A 12,433-nucleotide genomic window follows, 5' to 3' on the forward strand; every position below is an offset into this window, starting at 1 on the left:
TATCCTGTGCATAGGTTCTCCCATCCATGTACTAACCAGGCCCGACCCTCCGTAGCTTCCGAGATCAGATGAAATCGGGCGCGTTCAGGGTGGTATGGCCATAGACTGTCCTGTGCACAGGATTCTAGGTTCTCTATTCTAGAGAATAACCTATTCTCTAGGTTCTCTAGAGAAATCCCAACAGGATTTAAGGAGAGCTACTCAGGTCCCGCTACTCAGAACTGTGGCTAAATAAACAAAAAGCACAAATAATACTTTATAGAGAACTGCTAACTATTCAAAACAGCATTAACTTGCACCCAGATTAATTGAAACCTAGACCTCTAAGCAGGTCTGGCAAAGCCTGTCTGTAACAGCATTTTGTAATCTCTTATAGTCTGTGTGATTAAAAATATTATTACTTGGCAATGAAAGGAATGAAGTACGATATGTGCTCTAACATGGATGAATCTTGAAAACATTATGCTAGAAGTCAATCAAAGGAATCAGTCATAAAGGACCATGTACTTTATGATTTATATGAAATGTCTAGAACAGATGAATCTGTAGAAACAGAAAGCTGATCGTTGGTTTCCTAGGCCAAAGGGATAGTGTATGGGGTGTGGTGGCTACTGGGTACAGGTTTCTTTTAGGGATGATGAAAATGTTCTAAATTTATTGTGGTGATGGCTGCACAACTCAGTGACTATACCAAAAGCCATTGATTTGTGCATCCTCAGTGGGTGAATTATATAATATATATTATATCTCAATAAAGCTGTTACCAAAACAGTTATATAATATTAACTACTGGTTAGGATGTGCACAAACTGGATCTCTCATGTATTACTGATGGGAGTATAAAGTGGTACAGCCACTCTGGAAAACAGTTTGTCAGTTTCTTTACAAATGAAACATACACTTAGCAGCAATCATACCTCAGGGCATCTATTCCAGAGAAAGAAAACTTATGTCCATACAGAAACCTGTGCACAGATGCTCATAGAAGCTTTATTTGTAGTAGCCAAACTGGAAACAATCAAAATGTTGTTTTAATAAGCGAATCCTTAAAAAGAAAAATGTGGTGGATCCAATACTTGGATGGCTCTTGAGAGACCAGATTAGTGGTTAGAGATAAGGCTGAAGGGCAGGTGGGTGTGACTGTGAAGAAAGAACACGAAGGAGAACTCCATAAGTCACAGAATAAATAGTTCTGTGTCTTAATTGAAGTGGTAGTTATACGAATCTACAACGTGACATAATAACATAAAACAGTCATTCACAAATAGTATACCGATGCCAGTTTCCTGGTTTTGATATTGTGCTATATTTAAATAAGAGATAACCACTGGAGGAACCTGGTGAAGGGTGTACAGAAACCCGGCTGCTACCCTTGCAACTTGCAGTTAAATAAGTCTGTCTTATTCCTGCCCGTAAGTATTTCAAAATAAAAAGTTAAAAACAAACAAATATTACATAGCTTATGTTTTCCACTATCACTGTAACTCTCTCTGGACAAGTAGAGCTCAAAGGCCTGGTGGAGCAGGCTGGGTGTCCCTGTTCCATTTCCTGCTCTGGCCTGATAAGGGGACTTGTCTCAGAGAACATGCTTAGAAAGCATGGCTTTTCTTACAGTCTAGTCATGCTCACTCCTGAGATCTCTTTCATGCCCTGTAATCGCCAACTCAGAACTAAAATCTGTTTAGCATATAGGTGGTGCTAAAAAAAAAAAAAAACCCAAAACCTCTGTTGATGAGGCGCTTGGGTGGTTCAGTTGGTTAAGTTTCCAACTCTTGATTTCGGCTCAGGTCACGATCTCCCAGTTTGTGAGATTGAGCCTCGTATGGGGTTCTGTGCTGACAGCATGGAGCCTGCTTGGGATTCTCTCTCCGCCTCTCTCTCTGTGCCTCTCCTCCACTCAGCCTTGCTATCTCTCTCTCTCTCTCTCTCTCTCAAAATAAATAAATAAGCTAAAAAAATAGTTTTCAATGCCTGTTGAATGTTGTGCAGCCACAGTTTTTGACCCCAGGGTGTTGTGAAACAGCTCCTTCTGTAGCACACGTTCATTCAATAGCTTATTTGCTGAGAAGCAAACTGGTGCAGCCACTCTGGAAAACAGTATGGAGGTTCCTCAAAAAATTAAAAATAGAACTACCCTATGAACCAGCAATTGCACTACTAGCTTTTTATACAAGGGATACAGGTGTGCTGTTTCCAAGGGGCACATGCACCCCAATGTTTATAGCAGCGCTATCCACAATAGCCAAAGTGGGGAAAGAGCCCATATGTCCATCGATGGATGAATGGATAAAGAAGATGTGGTGTATATATACAAGGGAGTATTACTCAGTGATCAAAAAGAATGAAATCTTGCCATTTGCAACTACATGGATGGAACTAGAGGGTATTATGCTGAGCAAAATAAGTCAGAGAAAGACAAATATCATGTGACTTGACTCATATGAGGACTTTAAGATACAAAACAGATGAACATAAGGGAAGGGAAGCAAAAATAATATAAAAACAGGGAGGGGGGCAAAACACGCGAGACTTAAATACAGAGAATAAACAGAGGGTTCCTGGAGGGGTTATGGGAGGGGGATGGGCTAAACGGGTAAGGGACAGTAAGGAATCTACTCCTGAAATCATTGTGGCACTATATGCTAACTAACTTGGATGTAAATTATAAAAAAATAAATAAATTATAAGAAGAATAAACAAACAAACAAATATTTGGAGCAGCTACCTTATGCCAAGCATTCTCCTAGATTCTGAGGATACAAAGACCAAGAAAAGAAATGGCTCTACAGTAAGGATGGGGTATTTAAAATATCTGGTTATTTGCCCCAAGTTTCTTTCCACTCAAAGCAGAAGGACCAACTAGGTAAATGTTATGGACATGCTGATTATTTCATCCCTTTCAAGACAGAAGAAGTGACAAGGGAAAATGGTGCACTAAATCTAATTCTAACCAGGGCCCCCCAGCAGTCTGTCGGTGGAGCATACGACTCTGGATACCAGGGTTATGAGTTCGAGCCCCACGTTAAGAACAGAGATTACTTTAAAAATAATTTTAAAAATATATGATTCAGACCAGTCCAAAGAACTGAAGAGAGACATGGAAGTACGTAGATCCCTGGGGAAAGTGAAACTATCACCTTGAAGTTCTTTCAGAAGGTAAAATGTCACAGAAGACAAACTTGAACACCCATCAGCCAATTTAAACACTTAAGATTAAAAAAAAAAAAAAAAAGGAAGACCTGTGCATCTGGTCTGAGACTCTAAAGAAGCGGGTTCGTGGAAGACTGTCAAAGGTGAAGTTCAAGCATCATGACAGCAAAAAGCTTCATTGAAAAACAAAGGAAGGAAACACCTACAGAAACAAGAGTAGCCACACTAGGATCTGCCTGACCCGGTGGCTGGTTTGTAAAAACACACGCAACAGTCAGAGAGGAAGGTCCAGTACAAACAGCTTCCAAAACTCTAAACACCCAGAAGGATCTGGGATGGATAAAATTCTAAGACTAACTTCCAGAGCTCTGCCCCTACTATGACTGCCATGTCTATTTTAAGATTCATGTTCAGGAAAAGTAAGAAATAGGCACTCTATTTGATGGCTTTGCTTTCCTCTTCCTAGTCCTCAAGAGGGACTTCAGGAAGCAGTCAGTGTGAAGGCTTAGAGTCCAGACCCTGGGGCCAGAAAACCCGATTTCAAATTCTGATTCTGCAATTAATTGGCTGGCTTTTCTGGGATAATGATATAACATTTTAATATATATATACACACACACATATATATACATTTAATATATATATTTAATATGTATACACGTATATGTTTAATATATATACATTATATATATATAACACATATATATTTGTATGTGTGTGTATATATATATATATATATATATATATATATACACACACACACACACACATACATACACGTTTTGGTTACAAGGTTTCCTAAAAGAATCCATGTGAAGTGTCTCAACTGAGTGCCCGGTGTAAGGTAGGCTAGAAATACTGTAGCAGTTGCTTTTGTTACTACTAATGTTAAACTGTAAAGGACCGCATTACCATGGATCTAGTGGATCAAGAAATGCCTTAAGGACACTTGGCTGATCATATTCAAACAGATGGCAAGAACAGCTGATCATGAGGACAGTACTAAGTAACAGGAATGATACCCCAGAGCCCGACTCAGGATGTGGCTAGCACAAACCAATGGAGCTGAGAATTGAGGCATTGTGAGACTGAGCCCCGATGACATCACTCAGTTATCGCCATGATGGAGACTGATAGCCTTTGGATTTTTTTTTTTTTTTTATGAGCGAATACATTTTCTTTCTCCACCCCTCTTTTAGGCTTGGCCGCTCTGAGCTGGCTTTCTGCCACTTGAGTAAAACAGATGGCCTGCCAGCCCTTAGAAAGGCAAACCGAGATCCTGCAAGCCAGCATAGGTTGAGAAAAAATAAAAACAGAGTAACAGGTCATGCCAGACTATCCTCATTGCCTTACTGAAAGGCAACTAGACCAGTGGCTCAAGGAATGCTGCAGGCTAGGGTAACTGGCCCAGCAAGGTGATGACGTTTTTCTAGACAGTCTCTCTCCCTCTCTCTCTCTCTCTCTTTCTTGTGGTTTTTTTTTAAAGATTTGTATTTTTTTTAAGTTTATTTATTTATATTGAGAGAGAGAGATCAGGGGAGAGGCAGAGAGAGAATCCCAAGTAGGCTCCGCACTGTCAGCAACTCAGGGCTTGAACTCACGAGCCACACAATTATGACCTGAGCGGAAACCAAGAGTCCGATGCTTAACCAGCTGAGCCACGCACGTCCCCGCGTCTCTCTAGGCAGTAAGAAAACGGTGATGGAGGGGCTCCTGGGTGGCTTAGTCGGTTAAGTGTCCGACTTTCGCTTAGGTCATGATCTCGTGGTTCGTGGGTTCGAGCCCCGCATCGGGCTCTGTGCTAACTGCCAGCTCAGAGCCTGGAGCCTGTTTCAGAGTCTGTCACTCCCTCTCTCTCTGACCCTCCCCTGCTCATGCTGTCTCTCTCTCTCTCTCCTAGAAATAAATAAAACATTAAAAAAAAAAAAAGAAAGAAAGAAAACGGTGATGGAGGCTGGGACTGGGGGTGGGGGCAAGTCATAGGACAATAATATGAACTAAAAACTGATGAAACTACACTATTCAAAGAATGTGAATCAGTGCCAACCTCTGGGATCAGCTCAGTTTCCTTAAGGGCATCTATCTGTTCTTCCAGTGCTTTCCATCTCCAAGACCACCTGAGTCTACATCTCCACCACCTTTCTCCTGGACTACCACTAAGTCTCCTGACTGGATGCAGAGCACCAGAGTGGAGTGGTGTTTCAAAACCATGAAACTGACTGCTTGGAGCCCAGACAAGCTTTCCCTGATTCCCATCCTCCTCCCAAAGAACTATTTGTTTTACTGGTTCATTCAATATAACCTGTAAGCCCCGCAAGGGCAAGGATCACATCTGTTTTATTAGTGCCTACTCCAAATCTAGCACACAGTAGGTGCTCAATTAATTGAATGAATGAATGACGTGGATGAACCGGCAGAATAATGATCGAATTGCCAATGGCACTGTAACAAGTTGAGTCAGACTAGTATAATCACGTACAGCACTCGGGGGCCACCAAAAAGTTTAAGGTCAGGTGAGAGACAGCAACTTCCCAAGAATTTTCTATAAGTAGAATTATAGAGTGTGTGCTCTTTTTGATCCGGCCTTTTTCTTCTTTCTTTCCAGTGAAATTATTTTGAGATCTCTCCTAGCTGTGGCACGTACCGACAGTTCATTACTTTTTAAATGCTGAGCAGTATTCAATGCATGGATACAGCACAGTTTACCCATGCACTAGATAAAAGATTGGTTGTTTTCTATTTCTCTATCACAGTACAGCTGGACCTAGGGATAGAATGTCTAGCTCACGTGATAGGTGTCTATATATTTAAAAAAATTTTTTTAGTGTTTATTATTTATTTTTGAGAGGGAGAGAAAGAGAGAGCGAGTACGAGTTGGGGAAGGGGCAGAGAGGGGAAGACACAGAATTGAGGCAGCCTCCAGGCTCTGAGCTGTCAGCACAGAGTCTGATGCAGGGCTCCAACCTGCGAACTGTGAGATCATGACCTGAGCCGAAGCCGGATGCTTAACCGACGGAGCCACCGTGGCACCCCTCAAACTTTTTAACAAAATGTCAAACGTTTAAAAAGTGGTTGTACCATTTTACATTTCCACCAACAGCGTATCTGAGTTCTGGTTCCTGCACATCCCTATCAGTCATCCTCTAGTCAGCCTCCTTAATTTTAGCCATCCTATTAGGTAGCAAGTGATCTCTCACTGCGGTTTTGATGTGCATTTCCCTAATGATGAATTATCTGGAGCGTCTTTTCAAGTGCTTACTTGCCACTCATATGTCTTCCTTGGGCACCACGGTATGTTTAAATTACAAAAGAAACGTTCACTCATTACATACTTTAGACAAACAGAACGGAATGTTATAAACAGTATGTAATCCCCCACCGCCAATCCCCACCCGCATCACACACACTGATAATCAAAGGTGCCTAAGAACCATCAAGAACCCTTGTCAGGCAGGCCAATTCTTGCCCCCATTCTTGAAGATTTTTTTTTTAAGTTTATGTATGTATATATTTAATGTTCATTTGAGAAAGAGCGTGAGCAGGGGTGGAGGTGGGTGGCGGGAGGCAGAGAGAGAAGAAAGAAAGAATGCCAAGCAGGCTCTGTGTCATGAGATCATGACCTGAGCCAAAAAACCAAGAGCCCAACCAACTGAGCCACCCAGGTGCCCTGCCCCACCCTCAAAGGTTCTGGTTCAGGAGGTCAGAGATGGCTCATTTCAACGAATCCTTAAGTGATTCTGATGCCAGTAGTCTGTAGACCATTTCTTGAGAAATTCTGCTTTTCCTACTAAAGAATTGTTGAAGGAATGAAGACAGCGAGTCTGGAGGGAGAAACATGAAGGGGCTGCGTGGGCTGTGTTCAAATAAGGAAGAGCCTTGGCCTGAGGCAGAGAGCATGTCTGCCTGATGCTGTCCTACAGGGCACCAAATGTTTGGAACCTAAAAGTCAAATTGGAAGAAACTTTCTAGTGGGGCGCCCAGGGGGCTCAGTTGGTTGGGCACCCAACTTCGGCTCAGGTCATGATCTCGTGGTTCCTGGGTTCGAGCCCTGCATGGGCTCTGTGCTGACAGCCCAGAGCTTGAAGCCTGCTTCAGATTCTGTGTGTGTGTGTCTCTCTCTCCCTGCCCCTCCCCTGTTTGTGCGCGCGCGCTCTCACGCGCTTTCTCTCTCTCTCTCTCTCTCAAAAATAAATAAAAGCATTTCAAAAAAAGAAAGAAAGAAAAAAGAAAACACGTTCTAGGAGCGCCTGGCTGGCCCAGTTGGTAGAGCAGGTGACTCTTGACCTTGGGGTTGTGAGTTCAAGCCCCACAACAGATGGGCCACTTACTTTAAGAGAAAAAACAGAGTTACTGGGAAACAAAATTGGTCCACAGAGCCAGGAAGGGAAGGAATGTGCCAAAGTCACCGAACTTGCAAAAAAAAAAAAAAAGGACTTCTCCGGGTTGAGAAATGACTGGCAGAAACTGAGGCAGAGAAGGGGTAAGAGGGATCACAGATACACACATACACATTCTCTGTTTCCAAGGAAAAAACTCTCCTTTATAAATACCCAGAGAGGCTTGTAAGCCACCAGACAGGTAGTGTGTGTCTTAATCCAAATTAAATAGCAGCTATTTGCCCTCAGCCAGATTTCCCTGACTATTTGCAAGGCCTAAAATGGTAGAGAAAGGACTACACAGTATTTTGTAGGAGCAGTTCTTTTTATAGCTAAGTAGGCCTGCCCAGGCCCTGTCCTCACAATTTTGAATCCACAGACTTTAAAACTCTTAATGAACAACCAACAGGCTTTGGACAATCAAGCTCAACAAACGCCATTTTGCTTCAGTTACAGCACTCGCACACCCCCCGCATGAGTTAAATAAAAAGCCATTTATTTGATCTAGAATAGAAGCAGTGAAAGCACTATTTACCATGGCAGGCTGCTGATCCAAGAGGGATGACAGCCAGCTGCCAGCAACTCCCGTCCCCCGGGAAGAGGCTCGGCTGAGGCCCCATCACCTGGTAAGACTGTGTGTTGCCCGGGCCCCCACGTATGCTCTCCTCTATCCTCTCATGTAAAACCAAACTATACAAGTGCTGGCTCCATTCAAAAGAGGCAGGCGAGGCCCAATAAGCCGTCCTTGTTCGAATGTCTGGTAGCTTCAGGGCACCTGGGTGGCTCAGTCAGTTGAGAGTCTGGACTCTTGATTTAGGCTATGGTCATGATCCCAGGGTTGGGGATCAAGCCCTGAGTCAGACTCCACACTGAGCATGGAGCCTGCTTGAGATTCTCTCTCTCCTAGAGGCACCTGGGGACTCAGGTCATAATCTCATGATTTGTGAGTTAGAGCCCCACATCAGGCTCACTACTGTCAGCCTGTCAGCGGAGAGCCCGCTTCAGATCCTCTGTTCCCCTCTCTCTGCCCCTCCCCTGCTTGCACTCTCCCAAAATAAATAAATTAATTTTTTAAAAAAGATTCTCTCTCTCCCCTGCTGGCACACACTCTCTCTCCCTAAAATAAAAATAATAATAATTAAGAAAAAAAAAAAAAAAGAACCGGGTGGCCGGTTAGCTCAGTCAGTTAAGCATCAGACTTTGGCTTAGGTCATGATTTCACGATTTGTGAGTTCAAGCCCCACATCAGGCTCCCCACTGGTAGTGTAGAGCCTGCTTAGGATTCTCTCTCTCTCCCTCTCTGCCTCTCCCCTACTTGCATGCACGCACTCTCTCTCTCTCTCAAAATAAATAAACTTAAAAAAAAGGAGGGGCACCTGGGTGGCTCAGTCAGTTAAGCATCCAACTTCGGCTCTGGTCATGATTTCGTAGTTGGTAGGGTTCAAGCCCTGCATCAGGCTCTGTGCTGACAGTTCAGAGCCTGGACTCTGCTTTGGATTCTGTGTCTCTCTCTCTTATCTGCCTCTCCCCTGCTCATGCTGTCTATCTCTCTCTCTCTCTCAAAAATAAATAGACATTAAAAAAAAAAAGAATGTCGGATAGCTTCTACTCTCGGCATTTCACTTGCGGCCAAATATTGATGCCGTGCCTTGCTGCACTTTTATTCAGGCTATCATCGTCACGATATGTGCCGCTGCTTCTAAGTCATAACAGGGTTCACTTTAGAGCTTCATGTTTATAATTTTTTAAATTTTGTTTTATTTCAGCTACAGCCCAATTTCTCCCAGGGCATCACCCTTCCTAACCTGCACAGCAGCAGGCCACTGGCTTCTGTGCACCAGCACCTTTACTAAGCACTTACTACGCACCAGGCACGGGTTCCGCCTTCATTCTTAAGTCTGACAATAACTTGAAGGATGAAGCAGACAATCTTATCCGTATTTCACAGATAAAACTGGGCACTGGAGAGGTTAAACTACTGGTCCAAGTTCACACAGCTAGCAGGGTCAGGACATCGGACTGACGGCAAGTACTGGCTTATTTCCCAGCAGCCTCCCTTTAAAGGAGCAAAAGAATGCTCTGAGCAACACAGCCTGAATGCCGGCCTTCAGTCACTTCTTGCAGCAGAATGCTTCGTGTCAAGTCTGAAACCCTGAGCAAGGTTATGTGTGAATCCTGGGGCGGAGAGGGACTCAGATTTCTAAGGGGTCAGGGATCCCGTGAAGCTGAAGATGTGGCCAGGCTGCTGTCAGTTTCTCTGTTCCCCTCCAAGTTCTGAGCGCTCACTGTGCACGGAGCACTGTAGGGGGAGCCGGACAGCCAGGCTTCTGGTCCCAGTTTTGGCTGCCTCTCTGGGGGTCTTTGACCAAGGCGGCTCACCATGGGGATGCAAATTTCCTTTCTCTTTCCCTCTGGCCTTGACTGTCTAGTCATAATTATATTTTCCTTCTCAAGGATTCTTTACTATTGTTTGTATCTTCAAATTGTTTTAACCTATGGGTTCTTATTAAAAGTCACCCCAGATCCTACACTGAAGCAGGAGGGGGATAAGTTTTCTTTTTAGGCCACCTTACCTCTCTGGGCCTTAGTTTCGCACCTGTAAAAAGGTCACAAGGATCAGGTTGCCTGCATTCGCCTAAGGCCCGAGACACAAAGCTCACCCCGCCACCCGGGTCGGGACGTCGCGGCTTGCGCGCTCCCCACCTCCGCACTTGAACCTGAGCGCCCCTCCGCGCCCGGCGCGCCCACCCCGCCCCAACAGCCCCGCGCACTCACCTCGCGGGGCTCGGCCTCGGGCGACGCCGCGGCGGGGGCGCCAGGGGCGCCCGGCTCCCCGGCCCCGCGCCGCGCCTGGGCCTCGGCGCTGCGGGTCCCACGGAGGGCGCGGGCGGGCGCGGCTCTGCCCACGCTGCGCGCGTGCGTGCGCCGCGGAGGGGCGGCCGCTCCCGCGCCTTTGTCAATTGTCTGCGGCCAGGTTGTTTTCCACTCGCTGCTCCCGGGACCAGCCGAACCGGGGTGGCCTCGGCCCTGGCCCGCCGCCAGCGCAGAGAGCTGCGGCGCCTGAGAGCGCAGCGCGCGCCCGGGGCCCGCCCACCTTGCCTTCAAGTTCACGAGTCTTCTCGCCGGGGCGCGGCACCCCCCGCACCCGGGCCAGCCCCTTGGGCCACCTGGTAGGAATGTTGACCCCTAGATCACTGAATGTCTGTACATCTGTGCCTCTGCCCGACGCACTGGACATTAGGGCTGGACCTTGATTTCATTCAGAGTGTTCGCTGCCTAGGACCTCTGGGGTCTTACCCCGCCCTCCCATGAAGTCAATCTTAGACTAATCTGCCCGTCTCCCTGCACTCCAGCCTCCTTTTCTAGGATATGAAGGTATTCTCCATTCTCTCCCTGCTGGAAATGGGACGCTGTCCTAGGCACTAAGTATTCAGTAGTCCACGGGGCAGACAAGGTCCTCTTAGGGGGGTGGTGGATGACGTGGTCCGTGAACACTGACACTGAAATGGTAATTGCAAAAAAAAAAAAAAAAAAAAGTGATAATTGCAATGAAAATGTTTCCTCTCAGGACAACCAAACCTTGTATGAGGGGTTAGGAATCGACTAGAGTAACTTTCCTAAATCTTCTCGGTCCTAATACTTATTCTCATTATTAGGGCTTATTGTTTGTTATTATTCATGATCGCAGCAGTAGTATTGCTTACTAAGTGCCAAGCACTATACTAAACATTGTACTTGTATTGTTTCCTTTACCTCATTGACAACTTCTCTATGAAATAGGCATGCTTCTTATTACTGGTAATATTATCCTCATTTCAGAGAAACTGAGGCCAGAAATGAAAAGGAACTTGTCCACTTGACATAGCTACTAAGCAATAGGACCAGGACTCAAGTTCAGACTGTCTGAGGCCTCAGGGTGCTTCATCACTACTCTGCACCCATAAAAATATGAAGACCAAAGTGGGGTTGCCTTCAATGTGACAGATGAGAAAAACAGAATGGGAGAGGGGTGGTCTGTTCTGTAGACAAGAAAACAAAGGAAGGTGAGAGCTTTCTGAAAGAGCTGCCCATGGAAGAGACTTCGTGCGGATGACCCAAGAAGTTACTGTCTATGAGGGACACTTTGCAACATGTAAGGTAGAACTTGTCCAACAGAACATTTCAACAGTGGGATCAGTGTCCAGAGAAAAGTGCCATTAAGGGTCAGCATTCAAAATATAACATTGTAGGGTGCCTGGCTGGCTCAGTTGGAGGAGCATGTGACTCTTGATCTCGGGGTTGTGAGTTTGAGCCCCACATTGGGTGAAGACGTTACTAAAAATAAATAAGTGAACCTTAAAGCAACCACAACAGAAACAAAATATAAAATTGCATGTCAACTGTATTTCAAGAATAAAAAATGTTTTAAAACAGCCAACATTCAAGCAGAGAGGCTTATCAGGAATGTTCAAACAAGAGTCCTGTAAAAGTTAAAGACTGGATCAGGAATCTCTAAGTTTTCTTCCCATTCTGAAGGAATTCTGGAGGGAAATGGAATCCTAGAGTGCTTAAGTGATATATCCAAAGCCCCCAGGGAGTGAAGACCTAACCCCAAAGCAAGGCTGACTTGTAAATCAGACTTGCTGTTTGTGGGGCGTCCTGAGTGCTTAGCACCTCGGTTCTCCTCCTGTAAAGTGTGTGTGTGTGTGTGTGTGTGTGTGTGTGTGTGTGTGTGTGTGAGACCAGTCTTTTCTTGGGAGTATGGAATCATCTGCTCTGTGTGTTTCACTTTATATTACTAATGTGTGCCCTTCCTGCTTGCTTACGTTGAAAACTGTGATTTCAGACACAAGTGTCAACACTCCCTGGGCAACTGCCGTAGTACCAGGATCTCAGAGGTCGTGGGGCCCCACTTCCCCAAGAAGGAC

At 45.2% G+C, this 12,433-nt stretch overlaps 1 protein-coding gene across 1 annotated transcript in view; it reads right to left on the reverse strand.

Annotated features, from left to right (window-relative positions):
- Positions 1 to 10,361, reverse strand: part of ARHGEF37 (Rho guanine nucleotide exchange factor 37) — a 53,869-nt gene extending 43,508 nt beyond the window's left edge. The window contains exon 1 of the mRNA XM_039239409.1: positions 10,302 to 10,361. The gene's annotated coding sequence lies outside the window, so the exon portion shown is untranslated. The remainder of the gene's footprint in view (positions 1 to 10,301) is intronic.
- Between the last annotated feature and the right edge of the window lie 2,072 nt (positions 10,362 to 12,433).

Source organism: Hyaena hyaena, unplaced genomic scaffold (assembly GCF_003009895.1).
Source record: "Hyaena hyaena isolate Hyena2069 unplaced genomic scaffold, ASM300989v1 scaffold_157, whole genome shotgun sequence".
NCBI classification, from domain to species: domain Eukaryota; kingdom Metazoa; phylum Chordata; class Mammalia; order Carnivora; family Hyaenidae; genus Hyaena; species Hyaena hyaena.